This window comes from Dermacentor albipictus, chromosome 2 (genome assembly GCF_038994185.2).
Source record: "Dermacentor albipictus isolate Rhodes 1998 colony chromosome 2, USDA_Dalb.pri_finalv2, whole genome shotgun sequence".
In the NCBI taxonomy this organism is placed as follows: Eukaryota; Metazoa; Arthropoda; class Arachnida; order Ixodida; family Ixodidae; genus Dermacentor; species Dermacentor albipictus.
In genome coordinates this window covers 12,660,089-12,680,279 of record NC_091822.1, presented here as the reverse complement: position 1 = coordinate 12,680,279, position 20,191 = coordinate 12,660,089, and the positions used below count along the sequence as shown (strand labels likewise).

Below are 20,191 nucleotides of genomic sequence, written 5' to 3'. Positions count from 1 at the left end.
TGGCTTTCTTTATTACACTTTATCTGCATTTATTGGCATAAATTTCAAACCAAACTATACTTTATGCAGAAGGCAACAAGACTCTGCGAACATGCACAATCACTACTAATTGCAACAACTGAGCTTGTCGAAGTGGTCAAATGGAAATGTGTCTCAATGCGCTGGCTTCCCTGCAAGAAATTCTTAAAGGTTTCTAAGCAGCTTGTCGACGCATGCATCCCTGGCGTAATGGTTTCAATATCAGGCTTAGTGTATTTACACGATTGTAGGTCGACTCGAATGTGTGACAGGGAAAAAAGAAAGAAGAGCATACCCGAGAGCACATTTGATAACGAAAACTTATTGGTAGCTGGCATGATCACTGGACTACTCGTCTTAACTTGTGCCATTATCCTCACCAGTGCTGCCATCGTCATCGCTGCTATGGTGCCTCAGCATGTCATCTAGCGAAATTCCACATTTGGCAAACAACCGCACCACAACCTTTTGTGGAACAGCAGCCCACGCCGAATGCACCTAACCACACGCAGCCATCAGGGAGGCTCTTTTGACAGGTCTGGTTGGCCTTCATGGTCTTCTGCCACCAGCCACTCATTGTACTCACGGCGGAGATGTGGGCTTTTTTCATGACCATGTCGCACTTCACTGGCAGGGATAGATCACGCATTTCAGCGACGTACGATGCAAGCTTGGCCAACAGCTCCAGAAGGCATCCAGACTTCTGCCTATGGGGAATTCTTCACTTGCCGTCACAAGTGAAAATTTGGCTTCGCTGCAGTCGCCACTCTGGCACCACCCGTTCAGAAACATCGAACTAGCGGCCCGCTAGTGATTTGTTTCTTCAGCACAGAGAATGGCAGCCCTCTTGAACGCTGCTGTGAATGAGTGCCGAATGTCCAGTGGGCCTGGAGCACTCATGACGACTGAGGAAGCATGGAAGTAGCACATAGCTGGCAGTCAAGTTGAATGCGTAAAACTACTAAGAGCTACCGCGAAAGAGAAACATGTGGGTGGTGTCTGCTCTTCCATGAACTATCAATACTCCCCGCAAGCGCCGCGATTTTGAGGGTGCCGCCGCGAATGGAACAGTGGCACATCCATCAACTATCGGCCCCCTCCCCATGAGTGTTGTGCACATTGTAAATCTCTAAAAAATGTTGAAGAACCCTTCTAAAAAGCGAACAAACATGCAGGATAGCGAAAAGCTACGGGTAGGGCCATAGATCAAACATAAAATTGTAACTACGTTGTAGCTCCCCTGCTATCTCATCCATCATCATCATCAGCAGCAGCAGCAGCAGCAGCAGCAGCAGCAGCAGCAGCCGGGTTACGCCCACTGCAGGACAAAGGCCTCTCCCATATTTCTCCAACAACCCCGGTCATGTACTAATTGTGGCCATGTTTTCCCTGCAAACTTCTTCATCTCATCCGCCCACCTAACTTTCCGACGCCCCCTGCTACACTTCCCTTCCCTTGGAATCCAGTCCATAACCCTTAATGACCATCGGTTATCTTCCCTACTCATTACATGTCCTGCCTGAGGTAACCACGTACTCCCAAGAAGATCAACCGAGCAAAGAATGTTTATTACGGGTATCGTGTGCAATATATAGCAAACAGCAAAAAAGAGGGGAAGGGACAAATAGAGAGTAAGGGAAGAAAGTGATTACAGTAGGTGCGCCCAGCTTCATAGGCATGTGCGGTGCCATGACGATACAATGGTCTCCTCTTCTCTTAGGGAGCTAACCTGTCAGGGGGACATCTCGAATGGGTTGACCTTCGTAGTTCCAGGGTTGTGGTCTCATCCATCGTATTCACACTAGCGGTCTTGTCGACGGCTCTGTCGCCTCTGGCTGAGAGACGCGGCTGCACTTGCTCCGAGTCCTGCACTACCACACGCGGTTGCACTTGGTCCAAGTGTCGTCGCATTAGTTCACCCACTGGTCCCTCGGCAGTCACCATACGAGACCCCTCTGTTGTTTGGACATGTGCTTGAGTCCATGGGTCTCCGAGGCAACCGTAGTTTCGCACCCAAATTGGTTTATCCTTCTGCAAGAAATCATTGCCAAAAGGGTAACTGTAACGCTCTGTTTCTGACGGCAACAAGTTATCTAATCGGGAGCGCAGCTCACGCCCCATCAGAAGCATAGCCGGCGTTTTTCTGCCCGACAGCGGCGTTCGTCGGTAGTTGTGCAAGATCCTGGCCAGCCGCGTTTGCAATGATCCTTGCCTGTTTTTCTGCAGGCTTTGTTTTAGGGTACACACCGCTCGTTCCGCCAATCCATTCGATTGAGGGTGATATGGGGCAGTGCACATGTGCTTTATTCCATTCACCGTAGTGAAAGTCTGGAATTCCCGGGTTGCAAACTGCGGCCTATTATCTGTGACGATTGTGCGCGGCAACCCAAAAGTGCTAAAGAGGGTGCGCAGGGCATCTACGGTCGTCCCAGTTGTGGAAGCTCGCAAAGGCACAGCTTCCATCCACTTACTATGGGAATCGACCACAACGAATAGCATGTAGCCATCCGCCGGACCCACAAAATCAATGTGCAGACGAGACCACGGCTGCCTGCTTTCCGGCCACGGGACTGGTACCTGGCATGGAGGCATCGGTGCAGCTTGAACACATAAGTGGCACGTCTTACCGAACTGCTCAATCTGTTTATCAATGCCGGGATACACCGAGTGAGCTAGTCTCTTCATCGCGGTGATTCCTTGATGCGTCTCATGAATCAGCTGCAACACTGCATTCCTAGCTGCTTTAGGCACGACCACTCGGTGGCCCCAGAACACCAGGCCTTCTCTCACAGTTAGCTTGTGCCTCCGGACAAGGTATGGCTTCAGAGTGACTTGCTTCGCATCTGAATGCCGAGGCCAGCCTTCCTGCACCCACTTCCGCACCACAAGTAACTCCTCATCTTCGGCCGTATAGCGGGCCAGTTTGGCTGACAGCACTCTACTGTCCAAACAGGCGGTGATAAGTACGTACTCACAGTCATCAGCACCGTCCTCGTCTCCGGACACTTCCTTGGAAGGCGCTGCCCGTGGCAGGTGACTGAGTGCATCAGCCGGAACATTCGCCTAGCCGTCCTTGAACTTGATGATGTAGGAGTAGGTGCTCAACTGGAGGGCCCACCGTTGTATGCGGGCGGCCGCCATGGCTGAAACCGGCTTATCCGGATTGAAAATACTGACTAATGGCTTGTGATCAGTCAGAAGTGTGAATTTCCTACCTAACAAATATGCCCAGAATTTCGCCACTCCAAACACTAATGCCAGGGCTTCCTTTTCAAGCTGCGAATACTTCCACTCTGCGTCTGTGAGTATGCGGGAGCTGAAGCCAATGGGTTGCCTCATCCCCTCAGATGTGCCGTGAGAAAGGACGGCTCCAATGCCAACTGATGAAGCATTACATTCTAGTACCAACGGTTTGTCCGGGTTGTAATGGACAAGAAATTCTGCTTTACTTATCAGTGCTTTGACCTCTTGGAACGCCTGCTGCTAAGCAATGCCCCACTTCCACTCCGTCCTGGCGCGTAATAGTTCGTACAGAGGTGCAAGGATCGTGGCTGCCTGCGGTAGAAACTTTTGGTAGTAGGTGACCAGACCCAAAAATGACCTTAACTCGGGCACTCCCGTGGGTGTGCCGACGTCCAGAATAGCCTCAAGATTTTCCCTTTTGGCATGCATGCCCTTATCGTTGATTTTGTAACCCAAAAAATCAACCTCATTCTGACAAAATCTTGACTACTCCCGATTCAGCCACACCTCGAACTCGCGGAACCTTCCCAGAACTCGGCGTAAGGTGGCGGCATCATTCCGCTTTTCTGCAATGATTACGTTGTCCAAATAGACCTGTACTCCGGGCAGTCCTTGCAGAATTGTTTCCATGTGTTGCTGAAATAGCGCTGGCGCAGAGGCTACTCCGAACGGAAGGCGTGTGAAGCAAAAAAGGCCCTTCTGTGTATTCACCGTCGTGAGCAGTTGCGATTCTTCGTCTAACGCAATTTGATTGTAGGCGTCCCGGAGATCGATAGTTGTAAAAACTTCGCCGTTTAACGTCGCCATGATGTCCTCTATGCGCGGGAGAGGATACTGGATCGTATGGCAGGCTTGGTTGACAGTAGTTTTGAAATCGCCGCATAAGCAAATGTTTTCGTTACGCTTTACCACCGCCACCATGGGTGCCGTCCACTCCGAGTGTGCGACTGGGGCAAGAATTCCATTTTCAACTAACCGATCAATTTCGGCCTCCACTTTAGAGCGAAACGCGTACGGCACTGGCCGCGCCTTACAGAACCGAGGAACAGAATCATCCCGCAATGGCAAACGGGCGGGCGGTCCCTTTATGAGCCCTAACTCCGGTCGAAACACGTTGGAAAATTCTAACAAGACTTCAACACCATTGTCAACTTCACGAATGGCTGCACTCTCACCTTCCTGTGTTGCGCTGAGCACCGGCTCCCTAAGAAGGTCCAGCGCTGTCATGACGTCCCGGCCACACAGGTTCGGCCCAGAACAACTCAGCACCGCTAATGTGGCTTTCGTAGTCTTCGAACCCAAGGAAACGTCGAGCTGTAACTGGCCACGCACCGGCAGTGGTCCAAGGAAGCATGACAACTTGAGTGGTGATCCTTGCAGTTTCGGCCAGGCATCTTGATGTTGTACGTAGGTGGGCCAAGTGATGATAGAAACCGGGGACCCTGTGTCCAGCTGCATCTTGATCGCTATTCCATTCCAAAGTAGAGTGCACATTATCGCCATTACGGTGTAAATGTTTCCAACAATATTATCTGCCGTTTCAACGAGGAACAGAGCTTCTGATCCCGGATCGTTGCAGTTTCCTGCTGACGGATGCACGACATTAATTTGCTGGTGTGGCCACGTGAACGGTTCCCTCGTTCTGGTGTCTGCTTGTCCGGGACACATCTCGCGAACATGACCATGCTGCTGGCACCAGTAACACTTCGCTGAGCGGAACCGGCAGGTTCTGGGGTCGTGTTCTGTTTTTCCACACCTGAAGCATGGTCGTCGACTTTCACATCGTGCATGCATGTTTCTTAACATGTGTACGCCTTCGTCTTCAGGCGCAGTCTTCAATGTCTTCACATTTTCTTCCGCAATTTCCACTGCTAAGGCGATTTTCTCTGCTTCGCTTCTTGTTAAGGATGCCTTCGAAAGCAGTTGACGATGTACCACGTTGTCTTGCAAGCCACAAACTATACGGTCCCGGAGCATCCTGTCAAGTGAAGTGCCAAAGTTGCAGGTATCCCCCAATTGCCGAATGGCTACATGAAAATCTCTGAGTGGCTCTCCTAGCATCTCGGTGCATGAGAAAAATTTGTAGGATTGAGCTATTTATTCGGACTGGGCGAAAAATGCTTCTGCAGTATGTCGAGTGCTTTATTGTACGACAGCTCGTTCACCTTTGTTGGCGCGCAGCGTCCACTAACAACGGCCACCGTGTGAGTGCTCAGCCCTGCTACGAGCAATGCTCGCTTCTTTTCTTCCATGATGCCTTTGCCTTCGAAGAAAGCTTCTAGCCGCACTAGATATGCCGGCCAGTGGTCCGTAGCTTCCTCGAACTGTGGTGGGCTTGCGTATCCGGCCATGGCTACCGGGTTGTTGCTGGTGGGCGGCAGGCTCATCCCATCCTCGTTGCCACTGAAGTAACCACGTACTCCCAAGAAGATCAACTGAGCAAAGAACGTTTATTACAGGTATCGCATGCAATATATAGCATACAGCAAGAAAGAGGGGAAGGGACAAATAGAGAATAAGGGAAGAAAGTGATTACAGCAGGTGCGCCCAGCTTCAAAAGCACGTGGGGTGCCATGATGATACAACACTGCCCATGCCCATTTCTTCTTGATTTGTGGGGATGCGCGACTCTCACGCGTCCCCTGATATGTTCCCGCACGGCTCGCGCAACCTGGTGCCTGCAGCGGTCGGAGTGGTTGAGGCGCAGTACGAGAGAAGGCGCGAGTGTTGCGCTGCTAACACTGCCGACAGGCGGGGTCACTTGGGCACCGAAAGACAAGGCGCTTCCTCTTTGGTTCGGGACAGCAAGCAGTGCGGACGTGCCGTGGCGCACGTGCGCCGATGCATGCTTCTGCGAGACCGTCTCGCGTGGCCGCGTTCGGACGCACCTCCGTTCGCATGACTGTACGCGCGAACGACCAGGCGTTGGGATCCAGCATGGGGCAAACATATTCGCTCACTATCCGGTAGCAGTGAGTTGGACTTCTAGATTTGTCGCGCGCTCATCGGCATGTTTTGGGGATAGCAACTCGGCTAGCAGGCATTGATCAATGAAAGGTGCAATACATGCCCTTGTGATTGTTTGCACTACTGTGGTGTCGTTCCTTTGTCCCAAGAGCAAGGGTGTGAGATACCCTACATCTGGCTGCCCAACGTGGGACTCTTGGGGCATCGGATGATAGATTTAACAGTTTTGCTTCGTTCGAGACCTTTGTTTGAACCGAAGCGTAGGGCTAGCGTGGATTTTGATCGCTAGCGTTGGCGGCCTACTTTCATGGGCGAGGCGACGGTGGCTGTTGTGTGTTTGAACATGTCAACTTGCTAAGCCTTTTCGCAAGTGTTTTTTTTTTTTTTAATGACATTCGTCGGTACGAGAGCCACGTGGTCTGCATCCTGGGAGAGCGAGGCACAGCGCCCGCGGAGCATACTGGCAAGCCTGAAGCGAGTGAGTACGGAAGCCTCGTGGGTGGTCCGAATTTCTTATGTAAATAGCTTCTTCTATCTCTGACTCTGATGAAGTCGCGGCTCAGGGAGCCGGGTGGCCGCGGGCCACGGGTGCCACCACGGGCTGACTGGTATTGCGGCCTGGCACCGGGCGCTCCGACACCGTCTGGACGGTGGGCGCTGTCAACTCGAATGCTGTGTGCACCGAGCGGAGTAGGACCACCTCACAGAGCTGACGTCTCCTCGCGGCTGCCTGTTTTGCACTCATTTTGGGTGTTGTTTTTGGATGCCGGTTGTTGTCAGTGTAGCAACGCTTTAGGCCTAAGGCTTTACGAAGCTGCCTGTCGCACGTGGAGGGACACAACCTGGTGGACCGTGGCGTTGAGGCGTTGCAATTTGCTTCCCTCATTCTATTTAGCCTCGCACGAATTGAAATTACTCATTCGACTCAAGAAAGCGAGCTTCGTTCACGTGAACTTAGCATCTGAGTAGCTGCCCGATCTTTTGCTAGCCGAGTTGAACATCGTACCATGTGGGCGATGCGCAAGCAGAATTCCTCTCCCTTGCCCTACTTTAGTGTTTGCCAAGTATGTTGAGTGTACGCAGTGTGAAAGGAGTCACCGCTGGTTTGCCGTCACCTGCACATCGTCTGTGCTGCTGCCCGGACTACAATTGAGCCATCCCGGGCGATGGTGATGCTGTGGCCAGTTTTGGCGCAGCGACTTCGGCGGCCTCCTGTATCCAGCTCACAACCCTCGGCGGCGGAAAAAAGAGCCGGCGCTCACCGACAGCTACAGCGGCTCTTACCAGCAGGGCGCGTCGGCGCGAGTGACGCTTGCTCGTACCGACTATTGCGTCGTCGCTTCCGGAGTCCTGGCCTGGAATCGTGCCGTCGAGTCTGCAAAGCTTCTGCTGTGACCTGCAGACGCCAGCAGTGTACACAAGGACAGTTGGCTCGCATGTTATGGACAGCGTGTGGACATTTCCTCGGCACGGCCAATGTTGCATGTGCTACCTTGTTCGCGAAGCACGCGTTGATGTTAGAGCGTGCGACATGTTTCGCCGGAATATGTAGTGATTTAAGGTTGGGGGGATGTGGGGATGCGCGACTCTCACACGTCCCCTGATATGTTGTTTTCCTGCACGGCTCGCACGGCCTGGCACCCGCGGCGGTGAGAGTGGTTGAGGTGCAGTACGAGAGAAGGCGCGAGTGTTGCGCTGCTAACTCCGCCGACAGGCGGGGTTACTTGAGCGCCAAAAGACAAGGCGCTTCCTCTTTGGCTCGGGACAGCAAGCAGTGCGGACGTGCCGTGCCTCGCGTGCGCCAATGCATGCTTCTGCGAGACCGTCTCGCGTGGCCACCTTCGAACGCGCCAACATCCGCGTGACCGTACTCGCGAACGACCAGGCGTTGGGATCCAGCAAGAGGCGAACGTATTCGCTCGCTATCCGGTCGCGGTGAGTCAGACTTCTAGATTTGTCGCGCGCCAATCGGCATGTTTTGGGGATAGCAACTCGGCTAGCAGGCATTGATCTATGAAAGGTGCAATAAATGCCCTTGTGATTGTTTGCACTACTGTGTTGTCGTTCCTTTGTCCCAAGAGCACGGAAGAGAACCCCACAGATTTCAATTAAGACGTCATTAACTCGCGTTTGTTCCCTCCCCCAATCTGCTCTTTTCTTATCCCTTAACGTTACACCTATCATTCTTCTTTCCATAGCTCGTTGCGTCGTCCTCAATTTAAGTAGAACCCTTTTCGTAAGCCTCCAGGTTTCTGCCCCCTACGTGAGTACTGGTAAGACACGGCTGTTATACACTTTTCTCTTGAGGGATAATGGCAACCTGCTGTTCATGATCTGAGAACGCCTGCCAAACGCACCCCAGCCCATTCTTATAATTGTGATTATTACAGTCCCATGATCCAGATCCGCGGTCACTACGTGTCCTAAGTAGATGTATTCCCTTACCACTTCCAGTGCCTCGCTACCTATCGTAAACTGCTGTTCTCTTCCAAGACTGTTAAACATTACACTAGCTTTCGGCAGACTAATTTTTAGACCCACCCTTCTACTTTACCTCTCCAGGTCAGTGAGCATGCATTGCAGTTAGTCCCCTGAATTACTAAGCAAGGCAATATCATCAGCAAATCGCAAGTTACTAAGGCATTCTCCATTCTTATCCCCAATTCTTCCCACTCCAAGTCTCTGAATACCTCTTGTAAACACACTGTGAATAGCATTGGAGAGATTGTATCTCCCTGTCTGACGCCTTTCTTTATTGGGATTTTGTTGCTTTCTTTATGGAGGACTACGGTGGCTGTGGAGCCGCTATAAATATCAGTATTTTTACATACGACTCGTCTACACCATAATTCCGTTATGCCTTCATGACTGCTGAGGCTTCAACTGAATCAAACGCTTTCTCGTAATCAATGAAAGCTACATTGAAGGGTTGGTTATATTCCGCACAATTCTCTATCACCTGATTGATAGTGTGAATATGGTCTACTGTTGAGTAGCCTTTACGGAATCCTGCCTGGTCCTTTGGTTGACAGAAGTCTAAGGTGTTCCTGATACTATTTGCGATTACCTTAGGAAATACTTTGTAGGTAAGGGGGACAGTAAGCTCATCGATCTATAATTTTTCAAGTCTTTGGCACCCCCTTTCTTATGGATTAGGATTATGTTAGCATTCTTCCAAGATTCCGGTACGCTCGGCTGCGGCGATTCAGGGGCTATTCCGAGTTGTTGGAGCTCCTCACAGACAGCGCTGGCAATTGAACCCACTTGAAGCTGTGATGAAAGGAACAGCTTTTATAGCTCCTCCCGCACGACCGCTTGGATAGTCTCGCGCAGGTCGTCGGTGGCCAGTGACTGAACTCCGGCGTAGTTTGCCGAGTTATTGCGGCGGTTGAATTGCCGGTTCCGCATTTCCAGTGTCTTCTCGATGCTGGTGGCCTCGCGAAGAAACTCGTCAACAGTTTTGGTGGGCTCCGTACCATTCTGGCGAAAAGTTCCTCCTTTACACCACGCATCAGTAGGCGGACTTTCTTTTCCTCTGACATTTCCGGGCCGGCGTGGCGGAATAGGCGGCTCATTTCTTCTGTAAAAATCACAGTGGTCTCATTAGGCAGCTGCACTCGGGTTTCTAGTAGTGCTTGGTCTCGTTCTCGGCGTACGACGCTTGTGAATGTCTGCAGGAAGCCACTTCGGAAAAGGTCCCAGGTCAATAAGGTGGCTTCTCGGTTCTTGAACCACGTCCTGGCAGCGTCTTCCAATGCGAAGAAGACATGTCGCAGTTTGTCGTCGCTGTTCCAGCTGTTAAATGCAGTGACCCCCTCATACTTCTCGAGCCAGGCTTCCAGGTCCTCGAATGTTGAGCCGCGGAATGTCGTAGGCTCCCTGGGCTGCTGCAGGATGATGCGGGACGCTGGGGCTGCCATTGGGGTTGCTTTGGCCACAATCTCTTTGGTCTTCTCGGGTAGAAGTCCATGCTCTGGGGGCAGCTGTTGGGGACGGCAGCTTGCTCGATGGTCCAAAACTATGTTGGTGTTCTCTTTGCGATCCTGGATTAGATCACGGCTTTTCGGGGGCATCTGGTACATGAACAAAAAGCACCTCCACCAGATGTCACGTGGTGGTGACGAAGGACACAGTAGCAATACTGCGAAAGACAAAACTAACTTTTATTGGGCGAACCTGTGCCCACAAAAACAGGCTACACTTATAGCACAACGATAGTGGCGAACACAGTCAGCAATCGTTGAAAATCTGATGAGCTGGTCAAGCGCGTCGGCTTTTATACATCAGTCGTCCAATGTTCCAGAGTAATCGCTGGGACCCGCGTGCCTTCCACAAAGTTCTACATTATTCGCGTCGCGCACACATGCAATCAGATTACACAAGGTTCGGTCACAGACAGCACATGGAACCATCGATAACATTCCAGAAACTTCCGATACATGCAGGCACGTCCTGCGCTGTGCGATAACATGTGTGAGGCGGTGAAACGTGTCGCCCGATAAAGACAAGTACACGTGTCAATATCCGATTTACTTGCCCTCTGATTCCTCCAATAGCACTGCAAGACTCGCCTCACTCGATAACGTTCTAGCGTTAAACGTTGCCAGGTTCAAATTTCAATGGCGGCCTGTCCGGATTGGTCTAGCTCATTCGTCATTGGTCAAGACGTTCATTGATATCATTGGTCTTGCCTTTTTTGGTAATGCTATGTTTTGGTTTCAATTGTAAGTTGACCCCCCACTTTAGATCCTCAAATTTTAAAAAATAGGTCGACTTACAATTGTGTAAACACGGTATGTGCTAGAGGTTCTCTGTTTGAACACTGCCGTCAGACAATTTTGTAAATGTTTACTTAATTACTCATGAGCAGTTTTTGTTTAAAATGAGCAGTTTACAAAGTCCCAAAGTCACTTAACGCAAGGAGTTCGAACTTTAGGTAAATCCATGTCGTATTCATCATTCCTACGATGGCAGCTTCTGTGGACACTAGTGGAACATTTCTCTCTAGTAATTATTGTACGAAACTCTATGGCACACACACCAACAAGAATACGTATCACTTGATCACTGCAAACACACCCTGTCGGAACACTGGCGTGATGAACAGCACAGGCAGAAGGGAGCGAATGTTTTGGGGCTGCCTCTTGTTTCGAGATGTTTGACATTTGAGATTTTGCAACCTCAAACACTAGACACACAAAAAGACAGTGCACACAAAGCCACAAGACATCTCAGCTTGCCCAGCCTTTGCACCCGCTGACCAATGAGATAGGGCACAACGTGGCCTGCATATGTGTTCAGCCATGCAGACAGCCACGGCTGGGCCAGGGGAGGAGACACACGCTCGTCTACCCTAGTGTGCGCTTAATCACATTACCTCCAACTTTATTTAAGCATCAAATGAAAAATTTTGAATTGGATCTCCAATCACATTGCAATTCTTGTTACTTAAGCAATCAAATCGGTCTAGTTAGTACAAGTCCATAATAGTAGGCAGTGCAAAAACTTTCAGGAACACTAAACAACGAACAAAAGACCAAGCACTTGCAGTGTTTCGTTCCTTCTTTAGTGTCCCTGGAAGTCTTCGTGCTGCCTACCATCGTTCAAATCTTGTACACCGTAATTCTTCTACTTCAAAACAACGCTTTACTTATTTCACATTTTGTGATTTTGAATTGGAGCTGACAATATGTCTACAGTGAAATCTCGATATAACGAACTTTAGGGAACTGCGGCAAATTGTTCATTATTCTGAAATATCATTATAGTGAAAGCCCCAAAATTAACCATTTCACCCATCAGCCCAACAGTTTATCAGTTGTCACTGTATAAGCTATCCATAAAAAACGTCGCAGGTAGCTCTGGCTTGCACTGTTGCTATTTTTCGTATATTCCACCACCATGCACCGCACAACCGCAGCACTAAACAGTAATACCTCATTAACTTGAACTTGCATATCTCGAAAAATCAGCTAATTCGAAATTTTCCGCGGCACCGAACCATTTCCCATACATGCCATGTATTTATTGCCCTTAATCTCGAAGCATTCTTGGGCCAAATTGAGGATATCTCGAAATCTTGACTGAGAGTCGAACAAGAACTCTGCCGCCAAACCATTAAACAAGCTTTGCACGAAGCTGCCGCACCTGCCACAAAGTGGACACTTTCCGCAAACGTGAAGTTGGAACCTAGCGGCACAACAACTTCGTCACGCGACCATGTGGCACGTCATGTGATGGGACAGATGTGTGCCCACAGAGGAACGAAGGGAGCGTACTGTAACCTGACTGAAGCCAAGCCTGGCGACCCAACATGTGATCACTCGTCAAAGTGCGCAGTTGGGTTTAGTGTTCCCGCTTTGCAGCCCTGGCAGGGCAGCCGGACAAATGCGCACCGAATGAAAACTGCTGGTGCAGCTACTGGAAACCAAACGTTTCAGCAAATCTCAATTCTTACTCCGTAATCTCGATGCAAGAAGTGACGTGTTGGGCCACCACTGTGGCTTCACGGAGCATTTGCTTGCCGAGAATTGCTGGGTGATGCAACGCTCTCTCCTATATTTTTCCTTCCTCCATACGCGCACAGATGCAGGCCCTACAAAATAGCACTCTTGATGCAGTTCATTTTGCTCACTTTATGCAACACATGTGATTTACTATCAGAGGTGATTTCCATTTTAATTTTATTCAACGTAACGCATGCAACATTAAATTTTTTTGTTCTGCGCAACGTAGAATAAAAAAGCATGTGCTGAGTGCATTCTGGTACATCCTGCTTGCATAGCATGTATTCGTGAATGCTCACATCGCTTTCTGCAGCAGGGTTCCCAGTAAGTCCGCAAGTGCGCATTGTGGTGTATGGCAGTATCGCTGGATGGTAGCACAGCATCCATGACTATATAAGGGTGGAATAGGTCCTGTTGGGCACTTGCCCACCCAGAGAGTTGGCTGCTGTGTCATTCGCTCACTTGACATGATGTCAGAAGTGTCTGTCCCCGCTGATCCTGTGCTTGCAGCTTCGACACACAGCCTGGCCCTGCCATTGCTGCTCTTCCTCGAAGAAGTCACCTTCCCTCCATCGTGGCCACTATTCAAGGCTGCGCTGGGACGTCTGCTGCATCGTCGGCCGCTCTATTTCTACAAGGTATGGGGTCCACCGCCAGCGTTTGACTTTGAGAACCCTAGCTCCTGGCCCTTACGGTTGCTCCTGTACGAGGACTACTCGTTCGCCACAGGACTCTATGCTCCTCCGACAGAGATCCAAGTGCGCTCCATGCTCTACTGCATGGGCCCTCAAAGCCAGGGTTGGCCTCGCGTCCACTACGCCGCGAGAGGCGGACCTGAAGGACATCGCCTCCACGAAGAAGGTGTTCACTGACCACTTTGTCCACCCTCCGAATGAGCTGTGTGAGTCGGTGTTCTTTCACTGCCATACATAGCAACCGGGTGAGATGGCCGATGTGTTTTTCACTGCGCTCGGGACGATAATCATGGTCAAGCGCTGCAACTACTCCTCGCGCCACGTCAAAGAGCAGCTCATCCGAGACCATTTTCTCGTAGGCTTCGTGACCACAAGCTCTCAGACCAGCTTTGTCAGAACCCAAGAATGATGTTCAACGAAGCGCTCATGCACATTCACCAACATGAAGACGTTGATAACAAGTGCAAAGCTTCTGACTTAGCCGATTCATTGTCGCTCGCTGTCGATGCCGCTTGCCTTCGCAAGGGAAAGCTGCGCCAGCTGATAATACAACCCAGCAACTGTGCCCATTCTGCGGGCGTACACCACACCCTCGCACCAACTCTCCTGCTCACAGAGCATCCTGCAACTTTTGCCGCAAGATTGGCCACTTCGAGAATTTGTGCCTCAAGAAAACGTGCATCAACGGCAAGCACACCCAGAAGCCTTCTGCCAGCTGCATCGAGCTACATGCAGTTGAGGGAGAGTGCCCGAACGCAAAGTTTGTCGAAGTACTCGTCAATAGGCGGCCCACTTTCCTTCAAGGTGGACTCCAGCGCCGAAGTTACTGTCATACCCAGTCTGTTTCCCGGCATCCCCTCGAAGCTTCAAGACCCCATGAACAAGTTGAAAGGCCCCGGCAACAACATCCTGCTGGTCATAGGCACTTACGTCGCTACCATCTTTATGTCGCTATCATGTTGTGGCACAGCAAGTCCACCAAGCAGCTGCTTTACGTCCTGGCAACCAAGACAGTCCCACTGCTGGGCTTCCCAGCAATCCAAGCCTTGGGCGTCTAGATGTTTGTCAACCAAGTCTTGGGGACTCCACAGCCCACTGGCAACATGTGTCTCGATACCAGCTTCATTCAAGGACTAGAGACACTCCCCAAAACCCACACTATCAAGCTGCAAACCAACGCTACGCCTTTCTCCTTGAGCGTACCCCAGCGCATTCCACTCCCTCTCTGCGATGTCGTCAAGACTGAGGTAGACAAGCTAGAAGCAGAGGGCATGATTCGTCAGGTGGACACACCAAGTGACTGGTGTGCTGGACTGGTTGTCGTCTTCAATGTATCGGACCTCTGCATGACTCCCTACAACACCGCATACAGGACCACGGTCCCGGCCGATGTTGGCTCCTATGGCATTGGGGCAGTACTTTTTCAGGAGCAGCCGTCAAGTGAGCATTGGGCCGTTGGTTTCGCATTGCGGTCCCTCACAGTCACGGAACGCTGGTACAGCCAAACGGAGAGAGAGAGAGAGAGAGAGAATAAAAATTTTTATTCGGTGAATGAAGCTTTGGAGAGGCGTCCTCATTCCAGAATGCCTTGAGCTCGGGCCGCGTCCTGGGCCCTCGCAATCAGCCGTTGCTGATCCTCGAGGTCGAAGCGGAGAAGAAGCTTTGGTGGCCAGCTGGGCAGTGCAAAGGTTCGACGAATACGTCCGTGGGCTTCAGTTCTTTCTCGAGACAGACAATCAACCTCTGGTGGCGCTCTTGGTGTCCATGGACATTGACCTGCTGCCACCAAGGATCCAATGGTTTCACTTGAAGCTGATCCGTTTCCAGTACCAAGTACTTTACGTACCGGGGAAGTTGTTGGAAACTGCCGATACGCTTTCACATGCACCGCTAGATTCCCTTGCCGGGCGAATCAAATCAAGTTTTTTGCACAAGAGGTCATTCGCTCCTTCCCAGACATTGTCTGGTCACAGCTCAAGCACCTGCGATGACAGCAAGTGCAGTCCGCTGCTTCAGTACTGTGCCATTGGCTGGCCCTGGCAGTCCCACTTGCCTCTCCATGTGAAAAGGTCTGTGAGGGACTGCTTCTGAAGGGTGCCACATCATCGTGCTATCTTCCCTTCAGCGCCGCATGCTCGAGCTTCTTCATGATGGGCATCAAGGCATCAACCGATGCAAAGCTCTGGCTCGGGAATCAGACCGGTCGCCGGGCATCAACAACCAGATAGACACACTGGTGGCTGACTGTCCTACGTGCACCAAAACCAGAGTTCAGCGCTCAGAGCCTATGCTGCCGTCAAACACTCCAAATCGGCCCTGGGTAAAGGTGGTTGTCGATCTTTTTCATCTGAACGGCCAGGACTACGTCCTTCTGGTGGACTACCAGTCATGCTTTCTGGAAGTCATCAGCCTGCGCTCGACGACAGCACCTGCTGTCTTCAATGCCATCAAGAGCGCCTTCACACGCCACGGGATCCCGAGACTAGTACACAGTGATAATGGTCCTCAGTTTGCTGCAAGAGAGCTCTCTGCCTTCGCCCAGTCCTACGGCTTCTGCCATGTCTCAATGAGCCCCCGTTTTCCACAGTCAAATGGGGAGGTAGAACGGATGTTGAGGATAGTCAAGGACCTGCTGCAGAAGGCGAATGATCCCTACCTGGCACTTCTGGCATACCGGGACACCACTGAGGTAAATGGAGTGAGCCCTGCTCAGCTGCTCATGGTCAGCTGCCTACAAACCCAGGTACCGAAGATGTAGCACCAGCTGGAGCCAGCCTGGCCTCCGTCAGTCCCATTCACTTGGTGTGACCAGGACAACCAGATGCGCCAAGCACCCAACTTCAACCAAAGACACACTGCTTGCACACTGCGGCCTCTTCAGGCCAGCAAGCAGGTCTGGGTTTGGGACGTTCATGGGGCCAACTGAATGCCCCTGCTCCTACGTGGTGAAGACTCCGACGGGTGTACTCCAGCACAACCGGATGCACCTGGTTCCCACAACGGAACATTCTGTGGAATGCACTACCAGCCCAGCTGAAACTCCCCAAGCGGCGCAGACCGCCATGTCCACAACAATGCCTGGAGCTGCTCGAGCAGCCCGAGACCAGATCCCGAGAACCCGAGAACCCGAGAACCACATCGCCTCGGGTAAGCACTTCCACTGAAAAGGCACCCCCGCAGTTCTACTTCTATGCCACATGTTTCAAGGTTCAGCAGAAACATCTGCAAGCCAAGAAGGCTCGACCTGTCAATGTTTTCTTTCGGAGTGAAAGTTCCTCTGTTTTGTTGTTTTGTTTTACCGAAGGAAGGATATACCGTATTTACTCGCATAATGATCGCACTCACGTAATGATCACACCCCTGAATTTTGTCGTCAAAATTCGATTTTTTTCTTTCCCATGTAATGATCGCACCCTGAGCTTGTTGCAGCGATATGTCATGTGCCAAGTCTAGCTAATGATGATCGCGCTTACCATCTGTCAAATGTTACGTGAACGACTCTTGAAGACATACCAAGCGGTCTGCACACACCCAACATATTAAGCAGATGCCCCATTTCATTCCTTTCATCAATTTCCACACTTCCATGAAAAAAAACTACAATCAAACTTGCCTTGGCTTTATTATTTGTAGGCTTCATAATGGTTTTGGTCAACAACAACATCTAGGGCATCTTTCGATTCTTCTCGTCTGCACTCGTGGGCATGCAAGAAATTGTGAGCAGCAATGATAGTGGCCAAGTTTGCACTGATATGTTAGAAGTGTACCCTATTTATATGCTGATGCCTCTAACGCAGCTAAGATATTTGCCCACCCTTAGTGGAAACGTGCCATATTAGGATAGCAGTGAAGACAAATTCCGCAGTTTCCGCAGCATGCCCACCACGTGTTTCTATGTCACTGGCACCCATCTCTGTTTCTGTCCCCTCAAGAGTGGACATGGCTACATCATAATTATTGTCGCAAACTTTCCAATATTATTTATATTATTCATTACTGATATGGAAGAAAGTGTTTCAATGTGCATAGAGAAGAAAAATAATCACGTTCAGCGCGTTTGGCTTGCTCCGCAGGTCGCCATTTTTGTTTTTGTGTCCCACATTGACAGCGGCAGCCGCCTGCTTGTTGACCCGTTGTCATCCTGCAGTAAATGCATGATGAAAAAAGAAAATGTTTCTCTTTGTGGTATTTAACCTGCGTAATGTTTGCACCCCTGAATTTGAGTCAATTTTTTTGACAAAAAAGTGTGATCATTATGCGAGTAAATACAGTAGTGTACGATAGTACCGCTGGATGGCACCCTGGCATGCACGACTGTATAAGGACGGAATAAACCCTGTTGGACACTTGCTCAACCGGAGAGTCGGCTGCTGTGTCATTCGCTCGCTTGACACGCTTCGCCTGCGTAGCGTAATAGAAAGCTGCATGAGCATTTCAGAGTACATGCTACGCAAGCAGGATGCACAGGTGAATTTAGTGATGCTGAAATCGCTGGGATGGCTAGAAACGGAGGGGACGGTGAAGGCGATGACGACAAAAGACCTCGAAAGGTGCCGAAATCAGCCCAAACAAGAAACATGCTTCCCTTGCTGGGAAATAAAGCGCAGCGGAAGGCGCGATCGGCTCGTGCAATGTGTGAAGCAGCTCGAGAACACCTTTCTAGGTCCAAGTGCTACCATGAAGAAGATCAACATTACGCACTTTTTATGCACTGAATAAAATGGCAGTACTGCAAAACAGAGCTGGTTGATATCTCTGGTATGATTTTCTTTCTTTTTTTTTTTTTGTTTCAGACCTTTACAAAGAACCAGTTTAGAACCCCTTATTGAAAAGCTTGTCAATAGTGGTAAATTTTTTAGAAGAAACTCGACTTTTCATAGCAATTTCCACAACATTGCTTATCTCGAAAATTCCCTTATCTCAAAATTTTTTCCAGTTTTTACTTCTTCGAGTTGACGAGATTATTACTGTATATAGAATGGCCTACACAAAGAAGACGCTGATGCCGAGAAAACCACCTACAAAGAATAAGCTCCATGTCGTCTATAAAGTGTACTGTATCTTTTGTCTGTTTGTTTGTTTTATTTTCCATGCCGTGGGCACCTCAACTATCTTACTCGAAGTGTACACCTGAACTATTCCGAAGTGCAAGCGCGTGTAAACGACACCATCCGGAAAGTGCGAATGTGTAGCATCCCCATGGACGCAGATGTTACATTTTTCCACTGGCTGTAGAAAGCACGAAAGAAAGAAGGGCGAAATAAGGAAGAGACGTGCCTCTGTTGCTAGGTGACATTTGTCTGGGTGGAGCATACGCTCGCAAAACCTGATGCGTCGTTGCCTCCGCAATAATAATAAAAAAAAGAAAGAAAAGGAAAGTCCCCTTCTGACATTTATTTCCTCCAGTGCCGTCTCAGGTTTTTCGCATCTATGCTGCAGCACCCGCTTTCTGCACCTTGTCGTCTGCTAGCCTACTGTTTCGGTTGCGGTAAAAGATACAGGGAAATCTAAGAATCCTCAGATTTCTGAATATTCGTTTGTTGTACTGAGGCATTGCTAACATGACACAGAAATGGAATAATGATTGTTATTCTGAAAAGTTCGGTATTCTGAAGTTTGCAGTAGTGAAATATTTTTACATTGAAACTATAAGCAGTCAGCAGGGGATTTCTGAAAAGTTTGTTAATCGGAAAAATTTGTTGATGTGGTGTTCATAGTAATGAGGTTTCATTGTATTATCAAGGCATTGGTGGATACCTTTGATCATTTTATGTCACTCAGTACTATGTGTAATGTCAATGGTCTTGTTGAACATTAGCATTTTGTGAACTCGTGCATTGATCGTCATGTTCATTTAAAAACAAAGAAAGTAAATCATAAGCTTCCTTGGATGAACAGCGAAATTTTGCACTTGTGACACCACATCAGCAGGTTGCAAAAATCAAGAAAGTCCACTCCTGAAGATGGCGCTATCTTTGAATGTTCCAAGGAAGAACTTTGATCTCATACTAAATGTGCTAAAGACTTTTTCATTTTGGTGCAGTTCCCTTTACCAATTAAATCAAAATTTTGCATGTTTTGGACTTGCATTTTACCAACTGCAACATCTAGTATCTCTTTCAGGATTGACAAAACTATTACTAATGATCTAGTATAAATTCTAATGCTGAAGTCGAGGTTTTGACGGAAGCCCGTCTGGTCGGGAGGCATCATAAAGAAGGGTAAAAAGGACACCAACCACTGAAAGAATACAAGAAAAGACATTTCGGCTCCCCTGATAAGAGCCTTGTTCACAATGAAATCAAGAGAGTGCGATACACTGTTTACATAGCTTTAAAACATGAAGTAAACAGTGCGTGTAGATGGGGGGAGGGTTCTGTCATTCCGGTTGAGGATGCTATCTATCATTTGGATTAGGATGGATTCCAAGTGGTGTTTCGAAGTCAATTTTTTTTCTTCTTCTAATATCTTAGCGTTATCCCAATCAATCCTGTGACCCAAGTTCCCTGCATGTTTTGCCAAGGCATTTGATGCACCTTTTTTATCTTTCACATCGTTGACATGCTGCTTCAACTGCTGTTCGAAACTGCCTGTCTTGCCAATATATACGCAGTCGCAGACTTCACATGGAATCCCATAGATAATGCCTGGAAACTTTGTCTTCCGAAGCTAGTCTTTCACATTTACCAGCTGATGGCATAATTTTTGGTATGGCACGTAAGCTACCTGGAGGTGTAGAACGCAGGCTAAACCCTCGCTCAC

General features: G+C 49.5%; 1 protein-coding gene and 1 pseudogene across 4 annotated transcripts in view; both read right to left on the bottom strand.

The window, feature by feature from the left end:
• Positions 1-20,191, bottom strand: part of Git (ARF GTPase-activating protein GIT1) — a 339,341-nt gene that overhangs the window by 162,594 nt on the left and 156,556 nt on the right. The gene's annotated exons all lie outside the window — the stretch shown is intronic.
• On the bottom strand, positions 1,267-7,579 carry LOC139056435 (uncharacterized; annotated as a pseudogene).